Source organism: Geotrypetes seraphini, chromosome 1 (assembly GCF_902459505.1).
Source record: "Geotrypetes seraphini chromosome 1, aGeoSer1.1, whole genome shotgun sequence".
NCBI lineage: Eukaryota > Metazoa > Chordata > Amphibia > Gymnophiona > Dermophiidae > Geotrypetes > Geotrypetes seraphini.
The window spans coordinates 182712874-182728366 of NC_047084.1; the positions used below are offsets into that span (position 1 = coordinate 182712874).

General features: G+C 45.7%; 1 protein-coding gene across 4 annotated transcripts in view; it reads right to left on the bottom strand.

The window, feature by feature from the left end:
- SCRG1 (stimulator of chondrogenesis 1) overlaps positions 1 to 15493 on the bottom strand; it is a 140199-nt gene that overhangs the window by 18281 nt on the left and 106425 nt on the right. Inside the window, exon 1 of one of the 4 annotated variants that reach the window (XM_033942585.1) lies at positions 5916 to 6176. The exons of the other annotated variants lie outside the window; for them this stretch is intronic. The gene's annotated coding sequence lies outside the window, so the exon portion shown is untranslated. Of the gene's footprint in view, positions 1 to 5915; positions 6177 to 15493 lie in introns of those variants that run through there. 4 annotated transcript variants of the gene reach the window in all.

A 15493-nucleotide genomic window follows, 5' to 3' on the forward strand; every position in this document is an offset into this window, starting at 1 on the left:
AGTTTAAAAAGGCACTGAAAATACTGGTAAAATAGAAATTTGAAAGCTTAGATTTGATTGTTACATTTAATTACTGTATTCAACTTTTCCAATCCAAGCTCAATGCCAGTTATTCATATTTGTAATCATGTATAATATTCCTATAGGAAAAGTCCATAGTCTGCTATTGAGAGACATGGGGGAAGTCTCTGCTTGCCCTGGATGGGTAGCAAAGAATGTTGCGACTATTTGGGTCTTTGCCAAATACTTGTGAGCTGGATTGGTCACCCTGAAGACGGGATACTGGCCTAGATGGACTGTTGGGTTGACCCAGCAAGGCTATTCTTATGTTCAGCTACTTCCAACCCTGTGCAAACCGCAAGGTACTTCACTTCCCTGCAATACATAACTGTTGTTATTATCATTAATGCTGTTACTATCAGATGTACATTGCAATATTCTTTGCTATAAACCGCCTAGAAGTCGCAAGATTGTTGGCGGTATATAAGAATAAAGTTATTATTATTATTATTATCCCCCCCCACACCTCAAATTTGGTAACACTGGAAGGAAAATTGAAGTCCACCATTCCCACTGTATTTTTTTCTTCTAGTAAGATGAGGTAGTTTTCGACTCAGTCTTAGAGGCACACTATGGCTAATCATTTCTATAGTGCTCTGATTTTTAGGATAGCCACAGTGAATATGTATATTATGGGTCTATAACATAAGCAAATATTCCAGGCATATTCATCACAAATATTCTAAAAAAACAAATGATAAATGTGCTTGCATGAGAAAGCTGGGAGCCACAGATTGTGCCATTTGCAAGTAGGAAAAATGCATGATTTGGAAATATGAAATTTTAACGTTGCATTTAATTGAAACAAAGTATTCCAGCTATATCAGCGGTCTCCAATAGAGAATGACATGGGGGAAAAATTTGTCCCCATCCCTGCCCCGTCCCCACGACCACCATCCCTGTCACCGCCAAATCCCCGCGACCACTGTCCCTGCTCTGTTCCTATTCACGCAGTATCCATACAAGCCTCAGTACTGCAATATTTAACTTATTCCTTCCTTATAAATCAAAGTTCTGGTTGCTGAACTAGAGAAAGAGATGTTCAGCTGGCAGGGCTTTGTTTATAAATTTTTATAAACACAACTAATATACTACTTTATCCTAAAGCAAAAAAATAAATAAAATAAATAAATAGAATTTTTTTTTCTACCTTTGTTGTCTGGTTTCTGCTTCCCTCATCTTCTCATTCAATTCCTTCCATCCACTTCCATCCATCTTCTCTCTGTGTCTTCCATTTGCTCTGTTACTGTGCCTCTCCCTTCACACACCCCCAAATTGGTCTGGCACCCATCTTCTTCTCTCCACTCCCCCATAGTCTGGCATCTCTGTCTTCTTCCCTTCCAGCGTCTTCTCCCCACTCTCTCTTCCCTATTCCCTTCAGCGTCTTCTCCCCACTCTGTCATCCCCATGTCCTTTCAGCATCTTCTCCCCACTCTGTCTTCCCCATTTCCCTTCAGCGTCTTCTCCCCACTCTGTCTTCTCCCCACTCTGTCTTCCCCATGTCCTTTCAGCATCTTTTCCCCACTCTGTGTCTTCTCCACACTCTGTCTTCCCCATTTCCCTTCAGCATCTTCTCCCCACTCTATCTTCCCCATGTCCTTTCAGCGTCTTCTCCCCACTCTGTCTTCCCCATGTCCTTTCAGCATCTTCTCCCCACTCTGTCTTTCCCATTTTCTTTCAGCATCTGTTCCTCTCCACCCCCTTCAGTATCTGTTCCTTTCCTCCACCACTCTTCCCTCTTGCCACCTCACCACCTTTCGGCACCAATCGCGCAGTCTCCCTCCCTCCTTCCTACCTACCCAAATCTATCTATCTCCCTCCCTCCCTCTCTCCCCTTTACCTTCGCTGCATGTTTTGAGTAACTTTCACAAAGCCGTCGGAACCTGCAAACAATAGCATGTGTTTGAGCGGAAGCTTCTCTTCTGACGCAAAGATGGATGCAAGGCAGAGAGTGAAGACGGTGAGTAAAACAGTCAATGGACAAGGCAGCCCTGGAAACATAGTTAAAAGCACAGAAAAATAAAGTGATTGAAATGTGTCAGTTCTGAGAGAGGAAATATGCTAAACTTTAACTGTGAGGGTCACAGAAAAAATAGTTAATGTCTTATTAAAGAAATGACAATTTTGTATGAGGTAAAACTGTGGAGGGGCATAATCGAAAAGAACGTCTAAGTCCGTTTAAATCTAAGTCGCAAGTCGTCCAAAGTAAAAAAAAACAGCCTAGAACACATTTTCAAAAAATACATCCAAAACTTTTTTGTTTCAAAAATCATCTAACTATACGTCCTGCTGATCTGATTGTCCAAGTCGCTAAATCATCCATCTTTATACCACGTGGGAGGGGTCTGCAAAGTGATGGACTGAACACCCAGACATGGCATCTAAATAGTGGGGTACCTTACAGGGCACTGCTGTAAACTTCACAAAAAGGGTGCCATGTCTTCTTCTCACTACAGCTCCCTTATAGGTCATGGTGAGCCCCCCAAATCACCTTCAGAATCCCCTAGACCCACTTATCTACCACCCTAATAGCCCTTATAGCTGCAGGAGCCACTTATATGCCAGTAGAAAAGGGTTTTCGGGGTGTATAGGGGAGTGCATATGTTTCATTATCAATGCAGTGATTACAGGAACTTATGGGCATGAGTCCGCCTCTCCATGGGTCTCTAACCCACCCCCAAGACAGCTTAAGCTGCCTCTGTGCTGGATGACTAGGCTTTCCTATGCCAGGCTGCCAGGTGATGATGGCCTGGAGTCTGAATTTTAAAAGTGTGATTACGATTTTTATGAGGTGGGGTGGGGTCGGTGATCACTGGGGTAGTGTGTGGGGGTCTGTTTTATGTGTTTGCAGTGCTTATCTCATGACTTTAGGTGGGTTTTTGTGACTTAGACCACAGTTCTTCAACCGCCGGTCTGCAAAAAATCTCGCCGGTCCGCAAAGGATTTGGTCCCCACCGCAACGAAAGGCCGGCGTCAGCTGACTTGCAACTTCCTGTTGCAGTTGCTGTGCCGGGACTCCTGCCTTCGCCGGGACTCCAGCCTTCCACCGCGTTTGCCTCCTGCCTTGTCTCCGCACCTCCAGACCACCAGCGGCAGCTCTGTGTGCTTTTAACTTCGGCACAGAGCTGCCCCTAAGCAGTAGTTTAGCGCGGTTTCATGAGGCAGCCTCGGGGCCTTTGCTAGGCTGGCCCACATCGCATCATCGAAGTTAAAAGTACACAGAGCTGCCGCTGTTGGTCTGGACTCTTGGGCCGCTGAAGGAGGGCAAAGAGCAGCTGTCCTGGAGGTTTCCCTTCCTCTCGCCTTTGCAGGTCCCTTTTTTTTTCCTTCAAACGGCAACGGGCCCCAGCATCGACATCAATCAAGTAAGTTCCACTGTTCCTTGCAAGCGGTTCTGCTCAGCCAAAGCTTCCCCTCTGACATGAGCCACCCTCAGGGGAAAGAAAGTGACCCGCAAAGGTGAGGGGAAGGGGGGCAGATGATGGAAGTTGGGGGGGAGAGAGAGAAAAGGGGCAGATGATGGAATGGAGGAGATGAGAGAGAGAAGGGGACAGATGATGGAAGTGAGAAGAAGGGAGAGAGAGCAGAAGGCAGATGGATGTCAGTTGAGATGGGACAGCAGATGCTGAATGGAAGTGGGGAAAGAACACATACTGGATGGAAGGAGGAGATAAATAAAGGGGGAAGAAAATAGTAAGATAATGGAGGAGTGAGGGAAAGGGGTGACAAGCTGTGAGTAGACACAGTGAAAAGATTAAACGGGACTAAATAGTAAGAAATAATTTAATTTAGATGGAGGCAGAAATTAGAGAAGGAAGACCAGAGAAGAAAAGGGAAGAGAGAGCAGAGAATGATATCAGATCTGAGTAGAGGAAATGAGAAGAGAGAGATGCCAGGGGGGGAAGGACAGAGGGGGAGGGAAGGACAGGGGGGGAGGGAAGGACAGAGATGCCAGACCATGAGGGGAACAGAAGGAAGATGATGGATGCCAGACCAAATTGGGGGGGGGGCAGGAGGAGAGATGGCAGGGAAAGACAGACAGTGAATGGAAGGGGCAGATGCTGGACTGAAGAGACAGAGAAGGTCATCATGCCACTGTACTGGGCCATGGTACGCATGAGTGGACTGCTGGTCATGATGGACCTCTGGTCTGAACCAGCAGTGGCAATTCTTATGTTCTTAGGGCAGACACTGGCTGGAAGAGAGTGAAAAGGCAATGAAAGCAGAAACCAGAGACGACAAAAGATAGAAAAAAATAATTTTATTTCTATCTTGTGATTCAAATATATCAGATTTGAAATATGTATCTTGCTAGACATAACTGGGGAGTGCAAAGCCCAGGCAGTGCTTCTTTAGCTTCCAGCTGGCTTAGGGCTCTCTCTGACCAGGGGGCAGTTGCCCTAGTTCCACTCCCCTAACACCATTCCTTTCATGTGTGACTGTGGTATTCTGTTACATGATATTTGTGTAGCATTCTGTAATAATTTGGCTTATTCAGTTTTCTTGATAGTAGAGGGGATATATGTGAAGGGGAGGGGAGACAGGGGTTTTGTTGATCTTTGCCCTGTATTATTTGTATTTATAAAATGACAATTGTATAGAATATTGTTTCTTTTTATACTTTAATAAAATATGTTCAATATAAAATCATAGCTATTTGAGGCTTGTGCGGATGGGATCAGATGGTTTGTGGGACCGAGCTCGTGGGGACGGGGCGGCGATGGTTTTTTAAAAAATATTTCAGTCTTAGTAGTTTGCCGGTCCACCAGGGCCGCCATCAGAAATTTCTGGGCCCCTTACTGAGCAATCCTATTGGGCCCCCCACGCACCCCTTCCCCCCCCGGCCCCCCCTTCTTCCATGGGCCGAATACACACATACTTTTCTCTGTCGCCGCACTCTTTGACCAAAAGATTTGTAAGCCTGCAACCACGTCAAGGTAGACTTTTTCAGCAGGGCCCTAACCTAACCTAAACTAAACTAATCTATACCTATCTATTCTAAACTAACATATGTCTAATACTGAACTAATAACAAACTAACAAACATCTGCATAATAAATAACTAATAAATAATAGTGCTAGTAGCTATAATTCACTTTTGAATGTAAAATCTCAGTTAAGGATTTCTTTTGACCTTTTTAGGCCAGAAGTAGATCACAATTGCACAATATTTTTTGTAACAAGTATTAAATGTGTTTTTATAAATACTGTAAGCTTAATAAATATATCAGAAAAAACTACACATCTGAGCGCATATCTAAACATACACATCTGAGCGCATATCTGAACATACACATCTGAGCGCATATCTGAACATACACATCTGACTGTATATGTGAGCGCATATCTAAACATACACATCTGAGCGCATATCTGAACATACACATCTGTATGATGCTTGCCTATAGCTGCATCATGCATGTTAAAAATGTACAATATGTGCACCTTCCTTCCTTCCCATCCATCCTCCTCAGCCTGTCCTTACACATCCACAGCTGCATGTTAATGATGATGTATATGTTATGATGATAAATAAGTGCATATGAGCACATCATTAACATGCAGCTATGGATGAATATATAATGATGTTATGAGTGTGCATCTCTTCCTTCCCATCCTCCTCAGCATGTCACATACAGCATGTTACATTACACAGACTTTGTGTAATGTAACATGCTGTATGTGACATGCTAATGAGGATGGGAAGGAAGAGGTGCACACTCATAACATCATTATATATTCATGAATCAATCTGATAATCATCACCACCAGGCTGTGTGTGTTATGGGATGGAGGAAGAAAGGTGCATGGGATGGAGGAAGAAAGGTGCATGTTTAAATTGATCACTGCCTTACTAGTTCTGCAGCTCCTCAGGCTGCTCCTCTCGTCCTGTCCTCCTAGAGAGGTGGTGACATCATCTGGCCGACCCGCTCTCGCAGATTGAGTGGCAGGCAAGTGATGTGTCTCCTGATTGGCTAGGCACCCAAAGCCCAAGCCAATCGGAGTGGAGACAGGGCGGGCCTTGGTGAAGGAGTCAGGAGACGAGAGGCATGCACCTGGTATATCGCTGGCTGCGGCCGCGGGCCAGGTAGACGGATCCACTTTTGTCCTGGGGGGGTGCTATCAGGAAATTGGCAGGGGACAAAAAAAAGTATGACAGTAGTGTTTATTGTTTATTGTTGTGCACAGCAGAAGCATAATACAGGAATTTGTGCTATGGTGGCCTAGGACCCTGGGGTAGAGAGTTGCGCGGGGACAGAAATCCCACCCGTCCCCGCCAAAGTCCCACCCGTCCCCAACCGTCCCCGCGAGGAATCCCTCCATCCCCACCCGTCCCCGCGAGGAATCCCCTCCGTCCCCTCCCGTCCCTGCGAGGAATCCCCTCCGTCCCTATAAACTACAGAAATAGTTATTTCATTTAATTATGCTACTGAATTAAAGGCTCTGGTAGAAACCCATTTAAAAATAAGCAAAAAGACTATTAATTTGGAAATATTAATTGGGAAGAATACATACTTTGTAAACGGGTTTCTACCAGAGCCTCTAATGTTTATAAATTTTTATCAACACAACTAATATACTACTTTATCCTGAAGCAAAAAAAAAATAATAATTTTTTTCCTACCTTTGTTGCCTGGTTTTTGCTTTCCTCATGTTCTCATTTAATTCCTTCCATCCACTGTCTCTCTTCTTTCTATGTCTTCCATTTGCTCTGTTACTGTGCCTCTCCCTTTCTCCCCCCTCCCAAATTGGTCTGGCACCCATCTTCTTCCCTCCGCTCCCCCCATAGTCTGGCATCTCTGTCTTCTTCCCTGCCAGTGTCTTCTCCCCACTCTCTCTTCCCCATTTCCTTTCCGTGTCCTTCTCCCCCCCATCTTCCCCATGTCCTGTCAGCATCCTTCTCCCCCCTCTGTCTTCCACATTTGCTTTCAGTGTCCTTCTCCCCCCTGTCTTCCCCATGTCCTTTCAGCGTCCTTCTCCCCCTCTGTCTTCCCCATGTCCTTTCAGCGTCCTTCTCCCCCCATCTACCCATGTCCTTTCAGCGTCCTTCTCCACCCCTTTGTCTTCCCCATGTCCTTTCAGGGTCCTTCTCCCCCCCTCTGTCTTCCCCATGTCCTTTCAGGGTCCTTCTCCCCCCCTCTGTCTTCCTCATGTGCTTTCAGCGTCCTTATCCCCCCCCCGTCTTCCCCATGTCCTTTCAGCGTCCTTCTCCACCCCTTTGTCTTCCCCATGTCCTTTCAGGGTCCTTCTCCCCCCCTCTGTCTTCCCCATGTGCTTTCAGCGTCCTTCTCCCCCCCTCGTCTTCCCCATGTCCTTTCAGCGTCCTTCTCTACCCCTTTGTCTTCCCCATGTGCTTTCAGGGTCCTTCTCCCCCCTCCCGTCTTCCCCATGTCCTTTCAGCGTCCTTCTCCACCCCTTTGTTTTCCCCAGTGCTTTCAGCGGCCTTCTCCCCCCTCAGTTTTACCCATTTCCCTTAAGTGTCTTTTCTTCTCCACTCCACCTTTCCTCCCTTTCTCCCTCCCTGCCCCTTACCTTTGTGGCGCATCCCCACCCGACCGACAACAGAACAGGCCCGGCCGACAAACCTCCCTGCCCTGTAGCCACGAATCTAAATTACCTTCTTACAGCAGCTGGAGTATTGAAGCTGCTGTAAGAAGGTAATTTAGATTCACTGCTACAGGGCAGGGAGGTTTGTCGGCCGGGCCTGTTGTCAGTCGGTCGGGGGAAGCGCCACAAGGCTAAGGGGACCTGACCGGCTGTGCACATTCCCCCCATGGCTACACCCGAGGCGAACCGCCCCCCCCCCCCTTCGATACATGACTGCCTTTTCCCTACCTACCCTGCCGCAAGCAGCCGACCGGAAGTCTTCCCGATGTCAGCGCTGACGTCGGAGGAAGGGAGGGCTTTGCTTAAGCCCTCCCTCCGACGTCAGCGCTGACATCGGGAAGACTTCCGTTTGGCTGTGTGCTGCGGCAGGGCAGGTAAGGAGAAGGAGAGGAGACTATGCTTGCGACCCTGGGGGAGCCCAGGCCCCCTGTCAGCTCTGGGCCCCTGAATGCAGGACTGGTAGTACTGCCCTGATGGCGGCCCTGCGGTCCACGAAATAACTATTTTATTTCCACCGGTCCATAGGTGTAAAAAGGTTGAAGAACACTGACTTTTGAATGGTCTAAGTCACAACGTCCAAGTTCCGCCGATCCTGGGCTGTATAACTTTCGGTTATACATGTACGACTAAGTCTAAGCTGGCCCATGTCCCGCCCAACTCCCGCCCTCAACACTCCTCCTGAAATGCCCTGTTTAGCTTTGGTCGTTCAGCAGCACTATGAAGGCCTAGGTCGTTTGGAAATACGTCCAAAACCTGTTTTCATTATCGGCACTTGGACATATTTTGACAATGTTTATCCAAGTGCCAACTTAGGCTGGTTTTTGGACATTTTTCTCTTTTGAATATGAGCCCCATAGTTTATAAATCTTTCCTTTAACAGTTAAAGGAAAGATTTATAAACTATAAAGAGTTTTACCTCATGCAAAATTGTCATTTCTTTAATAAAACATTAACTATGCGCTCCTTTTACTAAGCTGCACTAACGGTTTTAGTGCGCGCTTAGCGTGTGCTGCATTGCCGCACAGGGTTAGCGCGAATGATAAAAATGCTAGCACACCTTAGTAAAAGGAGCCCTATGTTTTCTGTGGCCCTCCAAGTACCTACAAATCCAAAATGTGGCCCTGCAAAGGATATGAGTTTGAGACCACTGAGCTATACCAAGTCCTAAAATATAGTGTTGCCCTGGAGCACAGGTGTCAAAGTCGGTCCTCGAGGGCCAGAATCCAGTCGGGTTTTCAGGATTTCCCCAATGAATCTGCATGAGATCTATGTGCATGCACTGCTTTCAATGCATATTCATTGGGGAAATCCAGAAAACCCGACTGGATTCCGGCCCTCGAGGAGGGACTTTGACACCCCTGCCCTGGAGGCATAACTAGCCAATCAGGTTTACAGAAATACCACAATGAATCTGCACACAGTAGGTCTCTAAGCTATGCAAATATAGCTCATGCATATTCATAGTGGCTATCCTGAAAATCTGACTGACTAGGAGGCCAATGCGGAAAGGCAGTAATGCAAGTTTATTAGCATTTTACCACAGGATAGCAATGCAGAAAGGGTTCTCACGTGCAAACACACTGCATGCAAATGCTGTATAGTATATGCTTTTGATAAACAGTATATCAAAGATTAAATAAACTTGAAACTATCCTGCAGCATTCACAATTAAAAAAAAAATGTTTGGGTCACATGGCTACTGTGAGGAAAATTATGCCAGATTTGGGGCAGCATAGAAGGGTTAGAGAGTACTGGCACCCATTTTTTCCTTCCCACCCAACTACCCTACCCTGATTTTTAAAAAGCTATCTTTGGTGTCTAACAGCATTCTCCCTTTCCTCCCCCATCTGAAAAAATTTTCTCGTGTCTAATGGATAGCAGTCACACCTGACTCTTCTCAGATGTATTCCATGATCCTATTCCTTCATTTAAAAACGTCTAAGTCCCCTTTTGGCCAAAGTCCCTAGATGTAGAAAGTAGGCAGCAGGGAAATGTCCATTCTCAAAAAACCCATCCAAAATGAGTTTTTTTTATTTTTAGAATGACCTACCTCTATGTTCACCTGTTTAATCACCCAAACCACCACTATGTCTATCCTTAAGATACATTTCCAACTACAAAATCGCCCAAGTTCCAAATGCCCAAAAAAAGACCAGTCCTTCGCCTAAAAGCAGAATTCCCTAACCTGCATCTATCACAAACAACGCGATTACAGAATCCTGTAACTGTCCCCCCCCCAAACATCATGGTTGGAGATATGCCTAATCTCTCCTGCTGCGATCCTCCCCTGAACCTCGTGATTACCAGCAGGAGGGAACAAAGCCCTCTTGCCGGCAAGAAACCCCCCCCAAACCTGCGATCAACAGCAGAAGGGAGCCCACGTTCTGCTGGCAAGAAACACCCCCGAACCCACGATCAATGGCAGGATGGAGCCCAAGCCCTCCTGCAGGCAAGAATCACCCCCGAACCTCGCGATTACTGGCAGGAGGGAGCTCAAGCCCTCCTGTCAGCAAGAACCCCCTCCAAACCCACGATCAATGGCAGGAGGGAGCCCAAGCCCTCCTGCCAGCAAGAACCACCCCCCCGAACCCGTGATGCCCAGCAGGAGGGAGCCCAAGCTCTCCTGCCAGAAGGCAAGCACCCCCCGAACCCCCCGACTGGGAATCCCTGAACCCCCCTAGCCCCCCCGGACCCCACTCTAATCTGAAAAGTTGGCCAGCTGGACGGGTCCTCCCACCCATCCAGCAGGCTTGCCTTTCTTCAAATAGCGGGACTGCCCCTTCCCAGCACATTGTGGGATGCACCGGGGAGGGGGCCTATGACCTGATTGGCCCAGGTGCCTCATAGGAGGTGCCTTAGGCACCTGGGCTAACTGGAATTGGGCCAGTTACCTAAGGCCTCTCCTTAGACACCTAGGCCAATCAGGCCCTAGGCCCCTCAGTGCATCACACAATGCACCGGGAAGGGGCAGGCCTGCGATTTGGAGGAAAATTGGCTGGCCTGCCTTTCAGGTTAGGGGGGTTTGCGGGTTTGGTGGGTCCGGGGGGTTCCCGGTCTGGGGGTTCGAGGGGGTGCTTGCCTTCCGGTAGGAAGGCTTGAGCTCCCTCTTGTCGTTGATCACAGGTTCGGGAGGGGGGGTAGTATTTGCTGCCAGGAGAGCTTGGGTTCCCTCCTGCCATTGATCGAGGGTTCAGGAGGTGGCATTTGCTGGCAGGAAGGCTTGGGCTCCCTCCTGCCGATAATCACAAGGTTCGCGGGGGGAGGTTCTTGCTGGCAGGAGGACTTGGGCTTCCTCCTGCCGGTAATCGCAAGTTTCGAAGGGGGGGGTTCCTGCTGGCAGGGGGGCTTGGGCTCCCTCCTGCTGGTAATCGAAAAGTTTGGGGGGATTTCGGCAGGAGAGAGTAGTGCTCATTTGAAATCAGGATCCTAGTTGGGACTTCCCATAGGAAATTTCAATAAAATCTCTTGAGTTGTATTGTGACATTGGCTGCCTGAAACATCTCCTCTTATGCAACCGGAAACAGAAAGTTGCGTCAGAAGTTCAGTGCAGCTTCATGTGACTTGTTTAAAGGCTCGGGCCACTTAGAGACAGAAAAATGAAAATGGCCAGCAAATGTGAGGAGAAGGAAGGGAGGGAGATGCCCGGTCTGCGGCGATCGGGAGGGAGGGGGCTGCTGGACCGCGCAAAGGGCGCTGAAGGGGAGTGGAGAGAGAGGAGGAAGGGATAGAGGAACAGAAGCTGAAGGGAAATGGGGAGGAGAGAGTGGGGAGCAGATGCTACATGGAAATGGGTAGGAGAGAGAGGGGAAAAGATGCTGAAGGAAAGTGGGGAGGGGAGAGAGAAGGGAGTACATACTGGATGGAAGGGGATAAAGAAAAAAGGGTACATGATGGATTGGGAAGACAGATACCAGATCTGAGGGGAGGAAAGAAGGAGAGAAATGCTAAAAACCACCTGGGGGAGGGAAGGAAAGATGGAAGGGAAGAAGACAGATGCCAGACTATGGGAGAAGTGGAGGGAAGAAGATGGGTGCCAGACCAATTGGAGGTGGGGTGGAGGGAGAGATGGAAGAGAGAGGCACAGTTTCTGGTAGAAGCACAGAAATAGAGCAGATTCCATATGGAAGAGGCAGAGAGAAAGCAGACAGGGGATGGAAGGAATAGAATGACAAGATGAGGAAAGCAAAAACCAGACAACAAAGGTAAAAAAAATAATTTATATTTCTTTTTTTTTTGCTTTAGTATAAAGTAGTATATTAGTTGTGTTGATAAACATTTATAAACAAAGCCCGGCCAGCTGAAGATCTCTTCCTCTAGTTCGGCAGCCAGAACTTTGATTTATAAAATGACAATTGTACAGAATATTGTTTCTTTATATACCTTAATATAATAAGTGGAGATGGGGACAGGGACAAATTTTTTCCTCTTGCCATTCTCTAATTGGAGCCTTGGAAGTTTGGCTTCTCTTTTAGTTTTCTTTGGACTCATTTTACTTTTGAGGAGTTTATGAACTGACAGCACTTTATGATACACACTTACCTTCCCGGATGAAGAGGACTGTTTAACAAGCTGCAAAGTTCAGGAGTTTTGGTGTTTAGGGTACCAAATAGACTTTGGGATAGACACTGCTGTAAAGTGTTTGTGAAATTTCTTTTTCCATTTATGCATTGACAAATTTCATTATTTTTGTGTGAATTGCATGGCTGGAAGTGTCTGTGCTCAGTATTGGCCAGTTGGAATATCAAATAAAGGCTGAGATTTGTTTGAATGCTATTTTTGCTTGGATTTTCCTATTCTGGGGTTGTCCACTCCTCAGTGTATTCCTGACATACTAGTCCATCGTCTTATTTGAAGGGTCTCCCCATTTCCAGGGGGAGCAATGCCAAGGTCTGGAAAGTTACTTTTAGTGCCACCTGCAGTCCTAGGCAGGGGTCTAGCATGTGACACCTTGGACTACATCATGATTGTGTGCTGAATGTTATATACATAATATAGTGCCTAGATATCGACTAGAGATCACTGTCAATGTGGCACCAGTGTTGGACATCTGCCCACTTGCTTCAGGATCAGATGTCACAAGGGGAAACACAGTTAGATGGAAGCTGATAGAAGATTACTTCGGACAGCTTCACAGTATAGTTGCCAGAATGTTCCCTCCTTGCATATTTTATATAGTGTTGCATCTTGATATGAATGAAAATAGCATTGCAGTACTATTTCAATAAGATGTATTACAATTAAAAAGAACACTGGTTAATAAGAACAGGGTTTCAAAGCTGAAATATTTAGTGGCTCTGGTTAGTGCCAATGAATATCTCTCTGGCTGGTAGCATCTACTAACCAGATAAATGCCTTTTAATATTGGTCCAATTGTTTTGTTGTTTTTTTGTTGTTGTTTTTTTTTTTTTTTTGGGGGGGGGTTTCAGTCTCTTATGTTTAATGTGTATCAACCTTATTGCATCACAATATGCAACTCAGGCTCATGTGCCTTTGGTTTTATATTGTTTTCATTTCTGCACTGTTTTGAGATCGTTGAACTGCAAACATAGCCTCTATTTTTGATTTTTCTGTGTTTGGTATTTAGATTGAGAATAATGATGAATCTTATTGTCTGGCGCCACCCAGTGTTTGAAAGCAAAAGACGACTGGCATTAACTTTTAGGACTAATACCAGTACTATAAAAATGGAACATAAGAATAGCCATACTAGGTCAGACAATGGTCCATCTAGCCCAGTGTCCTGTTTTCACAGTGGCCAATCCAGGTACATGTATCCTCCTAGGAAAACACAATTAGGCTAAAAGGAGGCTGGACATTGCAAGCTTCTTAATCTCACTTTGGAAATGGAAACATTAATGGAAATTTCTGAACGGATAGTAAATCATCTTCATTCTTTCAACTTGTTGGATCAGAGGCAGCATGATTTTATGAGATGGAGAACATGTGAGACAAATCTGATTGACATGCTTTACTGGGTGACCAGAAATGTAGATAAGAGGAAAGCACTGAGAATTTGGTATATTTGCAAATCTGTCTTACCTTTTAAGGTTCATAAATCAACCAGGCACTCTATGGGTAGGCCCTGGGATAACTGCTTGCTTATGTCAAGTTAGTCAGGGGACCTTTTACTAGAGCTTAGTGTGTGCTAATACAGTGGTCCCCCAACCCTGTCCTGGAGGACCACCAGGCCAGCCCTAATGAATATGCATGAGAGAGATTTGCATATAATAGAAGTGACAGGCATGCAAATCTGCTCCATGAATATTCATTAAGGCTATTCTGAAAACCCGATTGGCCTGGTGGTCCTCCAGGACAGGGTGGGGACCACTGTGCTAATAGACATTAGTAAGCTTTAAGTACCACCTAGCTCATATTTGCAAAACAGGAGCTATTTGCATGCTAAGCTTTAGTACTCGTAAAAAGGCCCCTCAGTTTTTCTGGGTTTTAGAGCCCTGTTTTACATGAAATGTACAGATTACTTTTTAAATGTTACATCAGGAAGTGCTAGGGAGGTAAAATTCCTAGAAGCAATAAATGACTGCTTCTTGGAGCAACTGGTTAGGAATCGACAAGGGGGAGCTATTTTAGATCTAGTTCTTAGTGGAATGCAAGGCATAGTAGGAAAGGTAAAGGTGCTGGGTCTGGGAAACAGTGATCATAACATGATCAAATCTGAGCTAATATCTGGAGTGAAGTTACAAAGGAAATCTACTGTAGCAGCATTTAATTTTCAAAAGGGTGATTATGATAAAATGAGGAAAATTAAAAGGAGGCTATAAGGATCAGCCAAAAAGGTTAGACCTTTAAATCAGGCATGGACATTGTTTAAAAATACCATCTTGGAAGCCCAGACTAGATGTATTCCATGTATTAAAAAATGTAGAAAGAAGAGCAAACAGCCAGCATAATTAAAATGTGAAGTGAAAGAGGCTATTAGAGCCAAAAGAACATCCTTCAAAGAGTGAAAAAGGATTCAAATGAAGAAAATAAGATGCAACATAAGCACTGGCAAGTTAGATGCAGAGCACTGATAAAGAAGGCTAAAAGAGAATATGAAGAGAAACTTGCTATAGAGGCAAAAACTCACAGTAACAACCTTTTCAGGTACATCAAAAGCAGAAAGTCTGTGAAGGAACCCTTGGAACCGTTAAATCATTAAGGAGCAAAAGGGGCACTGAGAGAGGCTACAGCCATAGCAGACTGAATGAAGATGCAAGAGATCTACCTGAACCAGAAATAGTTTTCAAGGATGACAATGTGGAGGAACTGAAAGAAATCTCAGTGAACCTGGAAGGCAGCATGGAGTGGAGGAGTAGCCTAGAGGTTAGTGCAGTGACTTAAGAACCTGGGAAACAGGGTTTGATTCCCACTACGACTCTGGGTAAGTCGTATAACCCTCCATTGTACTGGGTGAAAAATAAGTATCTATATTGTGGCCGGGCCTGTCCCCGAGTAGGTGGGAAACTCCGGCCCGGACCACAAGTAAGAATTTTAGTACGCCTTTTATATGGTGGTGAAAGGAAGACCCGGATACCGGATTCCTTGAAAAACAGTACCAGGTTTATTAGTGTCCCAAAGTACAAAGAAAAGAAACCAGAAGCAAAAAGAAAACATTCACCTTGGTTTGTTCAAGTCCTTTGGGTGCATCCTGCACACAATTATTTTACAGTCCAGGTGAGTCTCAGGTGTTTTACTGAGGAGCTGAATTGCTCCTCCTTATCAAAAGGAAAAATACTATCACATCAAAATATTATATCAGTTCCATGCCTTCCTTGGCTCGTATCCCCACTGGGATTTATTGATCTCTCTGGACCTTAACACCTTC